Source organism: Phragmites australis, chromosome 5 (assembly GCF_958298935.1).
Source record: "Phragmites australis chromosome 5, lpPhrAust1.1, whole genome shotgun sequence".
NCBI lineage: Eukaryota > Viridiplantae > Streptophyta > Magnoliopsida > Poales > Poaceae > Phragmites > Phragmites australis.
Window position 1 is genome coordinate 1,019,118 of NC_084925.1, and position 12,676 is coordinate 1,031,793.

A 12,676-nucleotide genomic window follows, 5' to 3' on the forward strand; every position below is an offset into this window, starting at 1 on the left:
ATAAACAATTTGAGCAGCAATATTTTAAACTATGATAGCTGTTTTTAGAACTTGAGCAACTGCATGAGTTGTAACCAATGAACCAAACTCACTCTCCAACTGAATAAGTTTATGGAACTTCAATAAATGATCAATAAGTTAACATCCTATTTTCAATGAGCTGTTTTAGGTGTGAAAATTATAAAATGACCAGGGTATTCAACTTACGACAAGATATCTTATTTTCAAGGCTTTCAACCCTCGTCTTTCCTTGATTTCTTTTCTATAGACAACAATCAAATAATTCTTTCCATACAATAATTGAAACTTTTGGTTTGAAACTCAAACTTTTCGATTCACAGTTACATCAAATGTTTGTTTTTTATTTTAAAAACCTGGATTTCAACTAAAAAATTGCCTCTTTGGTTGTTTTCTAACTTTCAATTCAAGGATTTTGTCACATGCCAATGCTCTTCACTCCGGTTGAGGTGAGAAGAACATGAACCAATTCGTTGCCCATAAACATTTATCCATTATTGGTATTATTACAGTTTGATCCATGACATCAAGTGTATTTTGTAGCTATCCACAATTACAAAAGAGATGGAGGGAGGAATTGATCCATGACATCAAGTGTATTTTGTAGCTATCCACAATTACAAAAGAGATGAAGGGAGGAATGTGGGGTATAGTCATCTGACCCTTGGCGTCAATAGAACCAACGGAGCTTGTGGATGCTAATGCATTGGTTAGCGAAGACACTTAGGTTCATATCAGATTAGGTTCACCCCTCATAGACACTCAACACACCAACTTGGAGTAGTATGAATTTTAGCATCATAGCACAAACGTGCTGGTATAAATAAATTAAAAGGATATTGTAAACAATTTGGGTAGTAGTTTTTTAAACTATGATAGATGTTTTTAGAACTTGAGCAACTGCATGAGTTGTAACCAATAAACCAAACTCCTCTCCAACTGAATAAGTTTATGGAACTTTGATAAACAATCAACAAGTTAAAATCCTATTTTTGATGAGCTATTTTAGGTGTGAAATTATAATAAAACTAGGTTATTCAACTTAAAACAAGATATCTTGTTTTCAAGGCTTTCAACCCTTGCCCTTTCTTGATTCTTTTTTTTAAGACAAAAATGAAATCATTCTTTCCATGCAAGAATTGAAACTTTTGGTTTGAAATTCAAACTTTTTGATTCACTCACATCAAACTTTTGTTGATTATTTTAAAAACTTGGTTTTCAACTCAAAATTTTCCTCTTCAGTTGAATTTTCTAACTCTCAATTCAAGGATCTTGTCGCATGCCAATGCTCTTTCATGCCGGTTGAAGTGATAGGTGACGTCTTAAGAGGGGAGGAGTGAATTATGACACTTAGAACTATTTCAGCTCAAAAACAACACAAGATAAAACTATATCAATTTCTATTTAAATGTGCTCTATGTTTATATAGCATGTCTACTCTACCCATCAAAGTGCTTACAACCTATCTAAGAAGGTAAATTGCAAGAATATAAATACGAAAATGTAAATAAAGTAGAGAGAGCAAACTCAGTACAAGGATTTTTTTTTTCGTGGTATCGATAACATGAATGCCACCCCTAGTCCACATTGGAGCTCCACAAAGGATATGCTCTCGGTCAGCACACGTTCACAACTCTTGAGCCACCAAGTCACAAAGACAAGACCTCCACCCGGATGAGCCACCAAGCCACCAAGGCAAGGTCTCACTACTAGCCTCTCTTCTAGTTCCTTGTCGTTATAATCACTTCGGAGCTTGAGCCACCAAGGTAAGGGTCTTTATGTCCCCGCACAATCGTCTTGCTACTACTCCACATCAAGTCAGAGGGTCAACAAGCTTGCCGGCGAGTCACCAAGACTCCAAGGTGCCGACGTACCACTTGGTACAAGGTTGGATCACTCTTTGATCTACTCTCTAGACAGCAATCACCTAGCAACACTGTCTCTAGGCCTATAAGTACTAATCACTCACTAATATTGTGCTTAATTATCTTGTATAATCACTCTAAGTACTTTGGTGGCTTGAATGTCTTGTCAGGTGTACATGAACTTCTTTGGACTCCAGTACCTTCAGAAAAGTTGTCAACACCGGATGATCCAGTGAGAAAAAAATACTAACACCAGATCATCCGATGAGTACACTCTCACAAACTAGCCGTTGGAACCCCACTCAAGCCTTCGTGAACACCGGACACTCCGGTGTATATTTCATCTCTATCACTAAACTATCCGGTGAATTATTCTAAGTCATCCGAGCATTTTCTTCTTCCAATTCAATCCAACTTTTTCCCGGTTGCGATGGCTTCTTCATATATTTTATTCATGAGACTTATTAACATATATTCTTGACAAACATGTTAGTTTCATTGACTATTTTGTTATTAATTACTAAAATCATAATTATGGTCTAATGTGGTCATTTTCGCTATACCGATTGAGGTGAAAAGAACTTCAACCAATTCATTGCCCATAAACATCTATCCATTATTGGTATTATTACATTTTGATCCATGCCATCAAGTATAATTTGTAGCTATCTACAATTACGAAAGAGATGAAGGGAGACGTGTGGGATAGAGTCATCCGGCCCTTGGCACCAATAGCACCAGCGGAGCTTGCAGATGCTAATACATTGGTTAGAGAAGACAATTAGGTTCATATCAGGTTAACTCTAGGTTCATCCCTCCTAGACACTCGACGCGCCAACTTGGAGTAGAAAGAATTTTAGCATCATAGCACAAACATGATGGTATAAATAAATCAAAAGGATACTGTAAACAATTTGGGCAGCAGTTTTTTAAACTATGATAGCTGTTTTTAGAACTTGAGCAACTGCCTGAGTTGTAACCAATAAACCAAACTCCTCTCCAACAGAATAAGTTTATGAAACTTCGATAAACAGTCAACAAGTTAAAATCCCATTTTGAACTAGCTGCTTTAGGTGTGAAAATTATAATAAGACTAGGGTATTCAACTTACACCAAGATATCTTGTTTTCAAGGCTTTCAACCCTTGTCTTTCCTTGATTTCTTTTTTATAGACAACAATCAAATCATTCTTTCCATATAAGAATTGAAACTTTCGGTTTGAGATTCAAAATTTTCGATTCAGTTACATCAAACTTTTGTTGTTTATTTTTAAAACCTGGTTTTCAACTTGAAATTTGCCTCTTGGGTTGGATTTTCTAAGTTTCAATTCAAGGGTTTGTCACATGCCAATGCTCTTCGCGTCGGTTGAGGTGTAAAGAATGTGAATCAATTCATGCCCACAAACATTTGTCCATTATTGATATTATTACAGTTTGATCCATGACATCGATTATAATTTGTAGCTATCTACAATTACAAAATATACAAAGGAATGCATGTGAGGTAGACGTTATCTAGCCATTGGCGTCAATAGAACCAGTGGAGCAAATTTTCAAGTGTGGTAAGACCACGAGAGGTGGAAAACCACAATCAACATCGCGAAGACGACAAGAGAAAAACACTATACATAGCCAATTCCGCGAAGAAGACGAAGATGTGTGTCACTAAAGAAATGTAATCGTCCATTGTGTACCTAGCTATTCAGGCGCTAGCTAATTGGGGAAGGGATACACATGGTCATTATATTGCCGTAAAATCGTGTACGCCACTATTTGTTTGTTCTAATCAAATGGAGTCAAATATAATTAAACGAGAGTTGCCGATGCTCGTGCTTTCAAACCGATCATGGTTAAAATAATCATGATTAGTGGAGGGATGAGGTGTTGGACGAGGGCTCCAGCTAGGCCAGCACTGATCCATTGACTAGTTGTTTATCGTTGACTTTTTTAGAACCGGTTCTATGCCGGAACTTTCACGGAGGTTTTTTGACAGGTGCAACACCTAGTGTTCGAGCTCCCATCGGCTCAGCTCCACTGAGCGTTATTGTCACTGTGCATCATGCCTGTTCGCCGTTTAGCGTTGACTTGGAGTCCCGATTTGAAAATGGAAACTAATTTAACCGGACACTGGCCCAGTCGTCTAATTACTGTATGTATTGATCGAATTAATTACTGTATGCGTTGATCGAATTAATTAGTGTATGGATTGACCGAATTAGTTCGACCCCAGGTTAAAAACTTAGGATTAGTTTGGAACGCAGAGATTTTGCAAAGAGCGCACCGTACCCTTAAATCGCTAGAGAAATCCATTTCGATCAAATTATGCTATATCTGTGCAATAACGCGAATGATCGATCTAGCTAGCACGCACCCAGAAAATAATAATCCACCCGAAAAGATGAAGGAAAATAAAATAATAATGCACCCGCAAAAGAAGAAGAATTAAAGGTGCATGCATGAGGGTGGCGTTGACCTAAAGGTAATTATGTAGCATCTAGCGATAACAAAATATGTTTCGTTGGGAATTGTAGAGTGGTGATTAGCTACCTAGGATATCATAAAAAAATTGATGGATTTTCGGAAAAGAGCATGCTATAGCATGATTTGTTGATTTTTTTAATCGTTTTTTGGGAACAAAATCACGAGACAGGCCTGATATACATGGATCGAGTTGGGAGTACGTATTTTTAGAGTATAGACTAGTTTTGTTGCTATATATATATATATATAATAAAAACTCTATTGTATGTAAAATAAATATAATAAATTTATATTATATAATTAAGATATGTCCTATAGAAACAAAAGAAGTTAGGGACAATGAGAATAAGTAGAAATCTATATAGATTAGCAACATGTTTAGTAAGAAATTATTTTGAAATAGTAAGAGGTAAATTATAAAATACTAAATGATAATAATATAGATGATACATATAATATTCTAAATAAACAAGAATGTGTGCGTGTATATAAATTATGCACGGCATGGTGATAGGTATAGCGGGCCAAATGGGCAGTATAGTCCGGCCTAGGTCTTTTAGGCACGGTCCGCTCCAACCTGTTAGCCAAGTGGGTTGTGCCGTGACGGTCTATGTGCTGAATTATCGGTCTAAGTCACCGTTCACTTAAGATTGGGCGTATTAGGCTGGCTCGTGGCACGATAGACACGATGGATCTGTTTTGGCCTAGGACATGAAAAATCAAGAAAAATAGAGTACAATACTAGTAATAAATAAATAAATAGAGTGTTTTTGTGCTGCATGCCCCACCGATCTTCAAATAAATAAATAGAGTACAATACTAATAATAAACAAACACACCACTCGCAAGCTCTCTTGAGTGCTGCATGCCTGCGCGGGTGAAAAGGATAGAATACGAATTGAATAAATTATTGTTCACATTGTAATTTATATTTTAATACAAATACAAATTCGAATATCCTTGAATGTGAATACGAATTGCATGTTTGAATATGAATCCATATCCAAATATGTACTAAATTCAGATGTATGTGAATATTCTACAGCTTTAACAATAAATTGTGAAATAGTAGATTTATTTAACATAAGTATGATGACAATGTAATATAAGGAACTTCATTTTTATTGGATTGATCATCTACTTAAGGCAAAGGGCCATATTTAATATAACATCATGACTTTAGATAATTTTAGACCGTTAGATGAGAGATGAAAGATCCATATTTATTGCTATAGTATACATGGTACAATACCAAATAATAAAATACTCCATCCGTTTAAAAATAGTAGGCATATTTTTTTTGAAAAAGTTAAACTTTTTATATTTTGACTAACATTTAATCAAATTATAAGAGTGTATAGTATATAAAAATTATACAACTATATTCACAATTCAAAATGATTTCGCACTATATAGGTTTTGTAGCTATAAATGATATATTTTATTAAAAAAATTAGTTAAAATTCAACTTTAAAGACCGAGCTCAAAAGAAATATGCATACTATTTATGAACGAATGATAGATAGGATCGAAAGAATTTAGTAAAAGAACAAGATAAAAGAATAGAATTTTATATTCCATAAAAGTATTTCTACATATTTAGATACGGATATTATTCATATCCATATCTATTTATGAGAAAACGGATTCAGATATATTCATATTCATATTTGATAAACAAATTCAGATATATCTATATTCGTATTTATCTGTCAATCGAATACAAATTTTTCTTACAATATTTACGTTTAGCCGAATACAAATATCGGATAATATGGATATCTGCTATACAATTTCCACCATACTGTGCTGGTTGCTGCGGTGACACCATGCCATATCGTGTCGGCCCGACCCAACGTGCCACGGTTTAAGCCCAGCCCCGGCCCGGCACGATAATAAACGGGCTATGCTGTTTTTGGGTGGTGCCTAGTACCGGGCCACATGTCAGCCCATAGACTTGGCCCATTTGGCTAGGTCTGGTGATAGGGTAGCGACTGATGTTAGTTGCTCTGTTTTACCCATTATGATCATTCCTGATTGTCTTACTCTGCACTGCTAATGTTCTAGCTAAAATTCAGCTGCCAATCAATTTATTAATGTTGTGATGTGTCGTTGTGGGTTTGTTCTGCATAGCTGTATGCGTGATTGTTCTGAATATCAACATGATGTCATTTCATATGCAATCGCGAGCATGAGAAAATACTTGACTTCCACCTCTATATTAGATATATAGCATCCAAAGTGACAAATTGCAGTTACGGAAATTTATATGTTATTTAACTCACTCCCTGTCTTTCCATTTTCCAAATTAACAGTTGTTCATGCTTTTACTAATAAATGTTCAAACAACAGTTTTCAATCATTTTTATGTGGTTCATAGGTACGATTTTCAAGATTATAAGATTGTTCCTCCATAATTCATTTCTTATTCAAAGTTAATAGTAAAATCCATGTAAGTAGTGAATGAACTTCATGTCAACTTTCAGCATGCACCATTTGTGGAAGCATTGTTGATTCCCCACTAGGCATTTTTACCTATTCTGAATACTCAGTGGTACTCTACAGTTTTCGTCTTATAACATAGTAACTGCTTCTAGAAAGTTTGCTAATCCAGACTGTCTTCTTTTTTTCTCCCGTGTGAGTCCTACCATAATCATGTTCATTTGTTGCCATAAGAAGTGATTTGCATATACACATATAAGCTTCTGTCTAGCTGAATCAATTTAAAACAAACAAAGATAGGAGTCAATGTCCTGTACAGTGATTTTGCATATAGCATACAAAACAAAGACATCTTAATTCCGGTTTGTCATCTTATTTTCTTAAAGTTGTGTTGTCCTATACAAATTTGTACTTCTTTTGAAGTAGGTTATATAGCTAAGCAAGCAAAAGTAAAGTGACAATGTAGGTATTTCCTCAGCAACACCATCAGTTTGATCTTTCTGTTTAATTTCATATTCGTCTACATATAATTAGAAAGATTATTCTCTGGCTTTGGGTGCTAATATTCTATTTCTTAAGACAAAGGTCTGAATTTCCATTCATATTTCCAGTTAGAGAAATTTGCATCCGTAAAAAAAATGGAGCACATTGTGCTTTTTGTTGCAACCTGACCTATTTTTGCAGGCACATAATATCTGGGAAATGTCTGATAGTACACAGACAAACTTTGTTTTTGGAGTTGCATGCCGTAGAATATTTATAGGAGTTCACTGTTACAATTAGCTGTGTTTTACTGGCACAAATCGATTATGCATCCTATTCCCTATCACTATCTCTAGTTTAACTGACACGTTTAATAAGGAAGGGAAACTACTGTTATAATTAGCAAATAATGTGCGCATAGGTGCTGCAAGGTGGCAAACAAGAAATAAAACCTAGAATCTGTGACATGAATGTTTAAGAACACGGTTTGTACAATTCCATTTTGCATTTTGCTGCAATGTGGAAGAAGCATATTTTCCTGCTTCCTGTGTTAATTCTTTGAGGCAGGCGTCCTGATGTTGTACACTCAGCTAAATATTGTCAGTTTGGCGTGTATGATCAAATAATTTTGCACCCTGTTAATAGGCATTGATCTAGAACCCAAGATAGCTGGGATCTAGATTTTGTAGCTGTAACACCGTGAATAATTATAGGAAACTCAATGCGAATATTACGGAAATAGTTTATTGACTAGACAAAGCGGAGAGTAGGCAAATTTTGAATCATAGCTCGGATGGAGTAGGGAAAAAAATTGACTTTTTTTTAATCATAGCTCAGATGGACCACCCAAGACCGTATATGCGTAGAGCTCATCGAACGAATCCGTTTGCTATTCAAACTCTTTCTTTAGACACCGAGTGAATCCGCAGCGAGTCAAGAAATTTAGACCGTTGGATCAGAAAGAAAAAAAAAACAGGATCTATCTCATGAGCAATCAGGTCTACCCTGTATATGGGAGATGCTAGCTCCCGAACGTCTGATGGATCGGATGCTCTAACAGTTTGTTGTAACATAAAAAATAATGTCTGTAATATTGAAATGACTGTTTGCAATATCAAAGATATGCATCAAAATAGCACACATATCCGAACTTGAAAAAATTATCTATTTAAGTTAATTCATATATTTTTGCATCTCAAATATTTCAGATGCCCAAATTTAATATTTAAGATGTTATGAAAAATTATTACTATAGTTATTTTCGTATATTGCACCCGATGTTAGTCGGTCAATCCGGCGTCCGATTGATCCGGATAAAAACATTATCCATTTGAATTAATTTCTATATTTTCTCATCTTTAATATTTCAAATGTTCAAATTTAATATTTCGGACGTTATGAAAATTTGTTATTGTAGTTATTTTCGTATGTTGCACCCGGCGTCAGTCAGTCTGGCATCCGATTGATCTGGATAAAAAAATTATCCATTTAAGTTAATTTTTATATTTTTGCATCTCTAATATTTTGAATATTCAAAATTAATATTTCAGACGTTAAAAAAAAATATTTTTATAGTTATTTTCATATATTACCCCTGTGTCACTATGTCAGTCCATTGTCCGATTTTTTGTTTGGGCTCCGGACATTTAGAGCAGAGCATTATCGAATAAAATAGAGTCGGTCCCTGGCGTGTTGAGGCGGCTGCCAACTTTTCCCCAAAGCCGTAGTCGTTTTTGCTCCTGCTGCGTGCCGCTGTTGCCTCCTTCTCCCGCTGCCACGCCGGCTGCTGCACTGTCGCCCCTCCGGCTGTGCTGCGTGTGGCTGCTCCTGCTGCGTTTTGCAAGTGTGGCTGCTGCAGGAAGCCCAGCTGCGGGTGGCTGTTCCTGCGCAGTTCGGCGCAGGGGCTGCTGCTGTTTGGTGCAGTGGCTGCTGCTGGGGAACCGAACAAGATCAGGAAGAAAGGAGATGAGAAGGCTGCTGTTCTGTTGTGCTGTGCAACCATACAGTAGCTGATCGCTACAGTGTCGGTCCAAGGAACAAGAAGAACAGATAATAAAGAAAAGCGAGAAGAAGAAAGAACGACGAAAGAGGAAAAGAAAGGGGGAAAAAAAGGAAAAGGGGGACTTTTTGTGGACTCGTCGAAAATTCATTGGTGATTCTTTTTCCTCGCTGTGAAATTAATCCTAGATGATGGTAGATCAACTTAGATGGAAGATCTAGTGTCGAAGTACGGGATTTGTTAATCTGATTTATGTGCAGTGCTTTTATTTGAAGACTGAGATTAATTTGTGCCAATTTCGATCACAAGATTAAAATAAAAGTTATAGGTCTCGTCGACATCTTTCTAATGATGCTGATCTGGTTCAATTTGAATAAACGGTTTAGGAGAAAAGGTCAAAACAGTGCTGTTGTCAAATTAAGTTTAATCTACACAGTACTTTATTTATCTGTTTTTATATAATTGGAGAAGGATTTCGCCAAAAACCATAATAACAAATTCTAGAAAATTTCCTGTAGATTCCCTAGATGCATTTGTTTGCAGTAATCAGTTAAGCGAATTAAAAGATATGGACAAAACAACAAGCAACACATAAAGTTAGATGCTATGTAGCACCGATACGGATACAGGTATCAGTATCAGCTTAACTCGGATACAGGGATACACTATTTTTTCAGAAAACCCGATACGCAAAATACGTTTACATTTTTTAAAAAACACAAATAAATTGCTCACATATTCTACTTAAATTATATTACATAACATACTTAAAAGTCTTAATTAATCAGACAAGCTATCGATGATGGATGTAGCTGACAGAAGTACAGAACTATCCTGCTAGGATGCAAGTTGGCACTGACATCGCACATCACAATTCACAAACTTAATCTGACGGAAACAAGAAAACCACATCTGAGTAGCCAATAAATTGGGTGGAAATGGTAGCAAAATGCATGAAACAAGTTCAGAATTCTACTGAGCTTGTTATTGCGAAGTTTGCTCATTCAACAGAGTGCTATACCGATAAATGAGAAATTCCTTAAGGAAACATGGCATGACAGTTCTTCGATTCTAATAGACTACAACAACGAAAAGATGATGAAGCCAGATTGTTTTTCTTTAGCTGAACCCAATTTCAGCTGAGAAGTATATGCTGGGAGCTTAGAAAAAGACATGGTAATCAATCAAGGCTTGAGGACCTTATCATTTGCATCTAGAAAGCGCTAGTAAATACTTGTCATTTGTAGCTGCATGCCGGGCTGGAGGGTTGCTCTACAAGAACTCTACAATAACTACAAGAACAGACCATGCTTTGCTAGGCTACCGGCTAGAGGGCAGAGAAGGAGCGGAGAGTGGCTACTCATCAGATCAGTGGAGACGTTGCCACTGGAGGGAGTGGAGGCGTAGGCAGGCGAGGGTCTACCGGCTAGAGGCAGGTGGGGGTCTGCCGGCTGGAGGCGGCGAGGCGTGGCCGAGCGAGCGGGCGGAGTGGCTTCCGTATGGAGCTACATGATGGTGGGGCGGCTGCCGGCTAGAGGGCAGGGTGGCTGCTGGCTGAAAGGAAGAGGCAGGCGAGGAGCTGCCTATGGAGAGGAAGAAACGGGGACTCGAGGAGGAAAGGAGCTCACCTCACTGCTGTCGACTCGCCGCTAGTCATCGCTACGGCCTGTTGGCATGAAGGCGGTGGTGCTGCTGCTGCTTTGCGCCTGTGCGTGCGAGCGGCTAGGTCATGGAGTGACCGACTGGAACACCTATGATTTGATGTATCAGCTTGGGCTAGGCCATATCGACTTCGTGGATCAATACGTACCGGCCCAAGTATCCGATTTTTATGTATTTATTTTTAGGCAGATACTGCTTGGATACGTATCGGCCATGTATCGATGACGTATCCGTATTGGATACGGTGTCTGATGCGGATACGCGACCAAAGTGACATATTAGTGTTTTAGAGGTTAGACGAATTTTCAAATAAAACGAGATTTGGGGGTTTTAAGGTTTTCTTGAGAAACTAGTTCTGGTATTCACTACTTAGACTTGAGGTTATCTTGGGAGAGTTTGTAATGTAGTTTTGCTTCTTAGATTTTGAGAGTTTCGGTGCCAATGGCGTGATGTCGGGTTTCGCTAAGGTTAAGACAAGTGCACGATGAACTTGTGTGCGATGCTATGGTTTACTTGTTGGTTGTTTTCTTGACTTGTTTGATTATATTGTTTCAATTTTTTCATATCTTCATGTGTTGATTTGATTCAAGTTTCATGATAATGTTCCTTTCAAAGCTGAATCGAGATTCAAGTTTTTCCTATCATATGATTCATGTTCCGGAGGTTTTTCTAAAAACACTAGATGTGCAGTTTGGTTCTTATATTCATATTCCTGTGAGTAAGTGCTAGCACCATTTGCTCGGTTTTACCGGTAAATGTTAAGGATGGATTCAAGTGTTGTTCGTTTTAGATGAAAACTACTATTTCTTCGACGTTTTCAAAAAACAAGAAATACAAGAGTGAGTAAAAACATTCAGTAAATACAATATAGAACTGGAAGAACAAAATGGCGAATCAAGATCCAATAGAAAAGCATAATCGAATGATTGTTTCTTGTCTTTTGAAAATATCAAGTTGTAGTAGTTTCTGTTACCATGGACCGACTCTATTTTATACAGGGGTAGACCTAATTGCTTATGAGATGGACTCTGTTTTTTTTTTCTTCCTGATACAACAGTATAAATTTCTTGACTCGCTGCATATTCATGCAGTGTCCAAAGGAGGAGTTTGACTAGTCAAACCGATTTGTTTCGACGAGCTCTACGCATCCGAGGTCTCGGATCGTGCATCCGAGCTATGATTAAAAAAAAGTCAATTTTTTTCCCTACTCTCAGCTTTATCTGGTCAACGAACTATTTTCATAATATCCACATTGAGTTTCCTATAATTATTCGGGGTATTACAGTAGCTCCTTCTCTCAGTATTAGGTTGCTAATGCTCACATGATTAAATTGAACATAACAAGTTTGCATATGTGCACTCGTCCTGAGGGTAGATTGGTGGAGGTGTGACTCTCTTTCCTTCTGCCTGAGAAGTTATATTGCCCACTGCATTCAATCTTTCCATTGTTTTACTTAACCTTCAATAATTATTCTGAATATTCAAGAACAGAAAATAAGTCCATTCCCAGATCCTCTTTAAGTGTCTAAATTGTTGCCTCTACTTACAGTTGAGAAACATTGCTATTTCCATTTGTCTTGAGCAAGCCATTATTGCACTTTAGATTGTTGCCATTACCTTTTACTTTAGGAAATGATGTCGGGGTGTATAGTCCATCAATACATTTCTATATCATTTGTAGCCCCTTTCTATATGTATAGTTTCCTTTTGGTGACTGACACTGAATA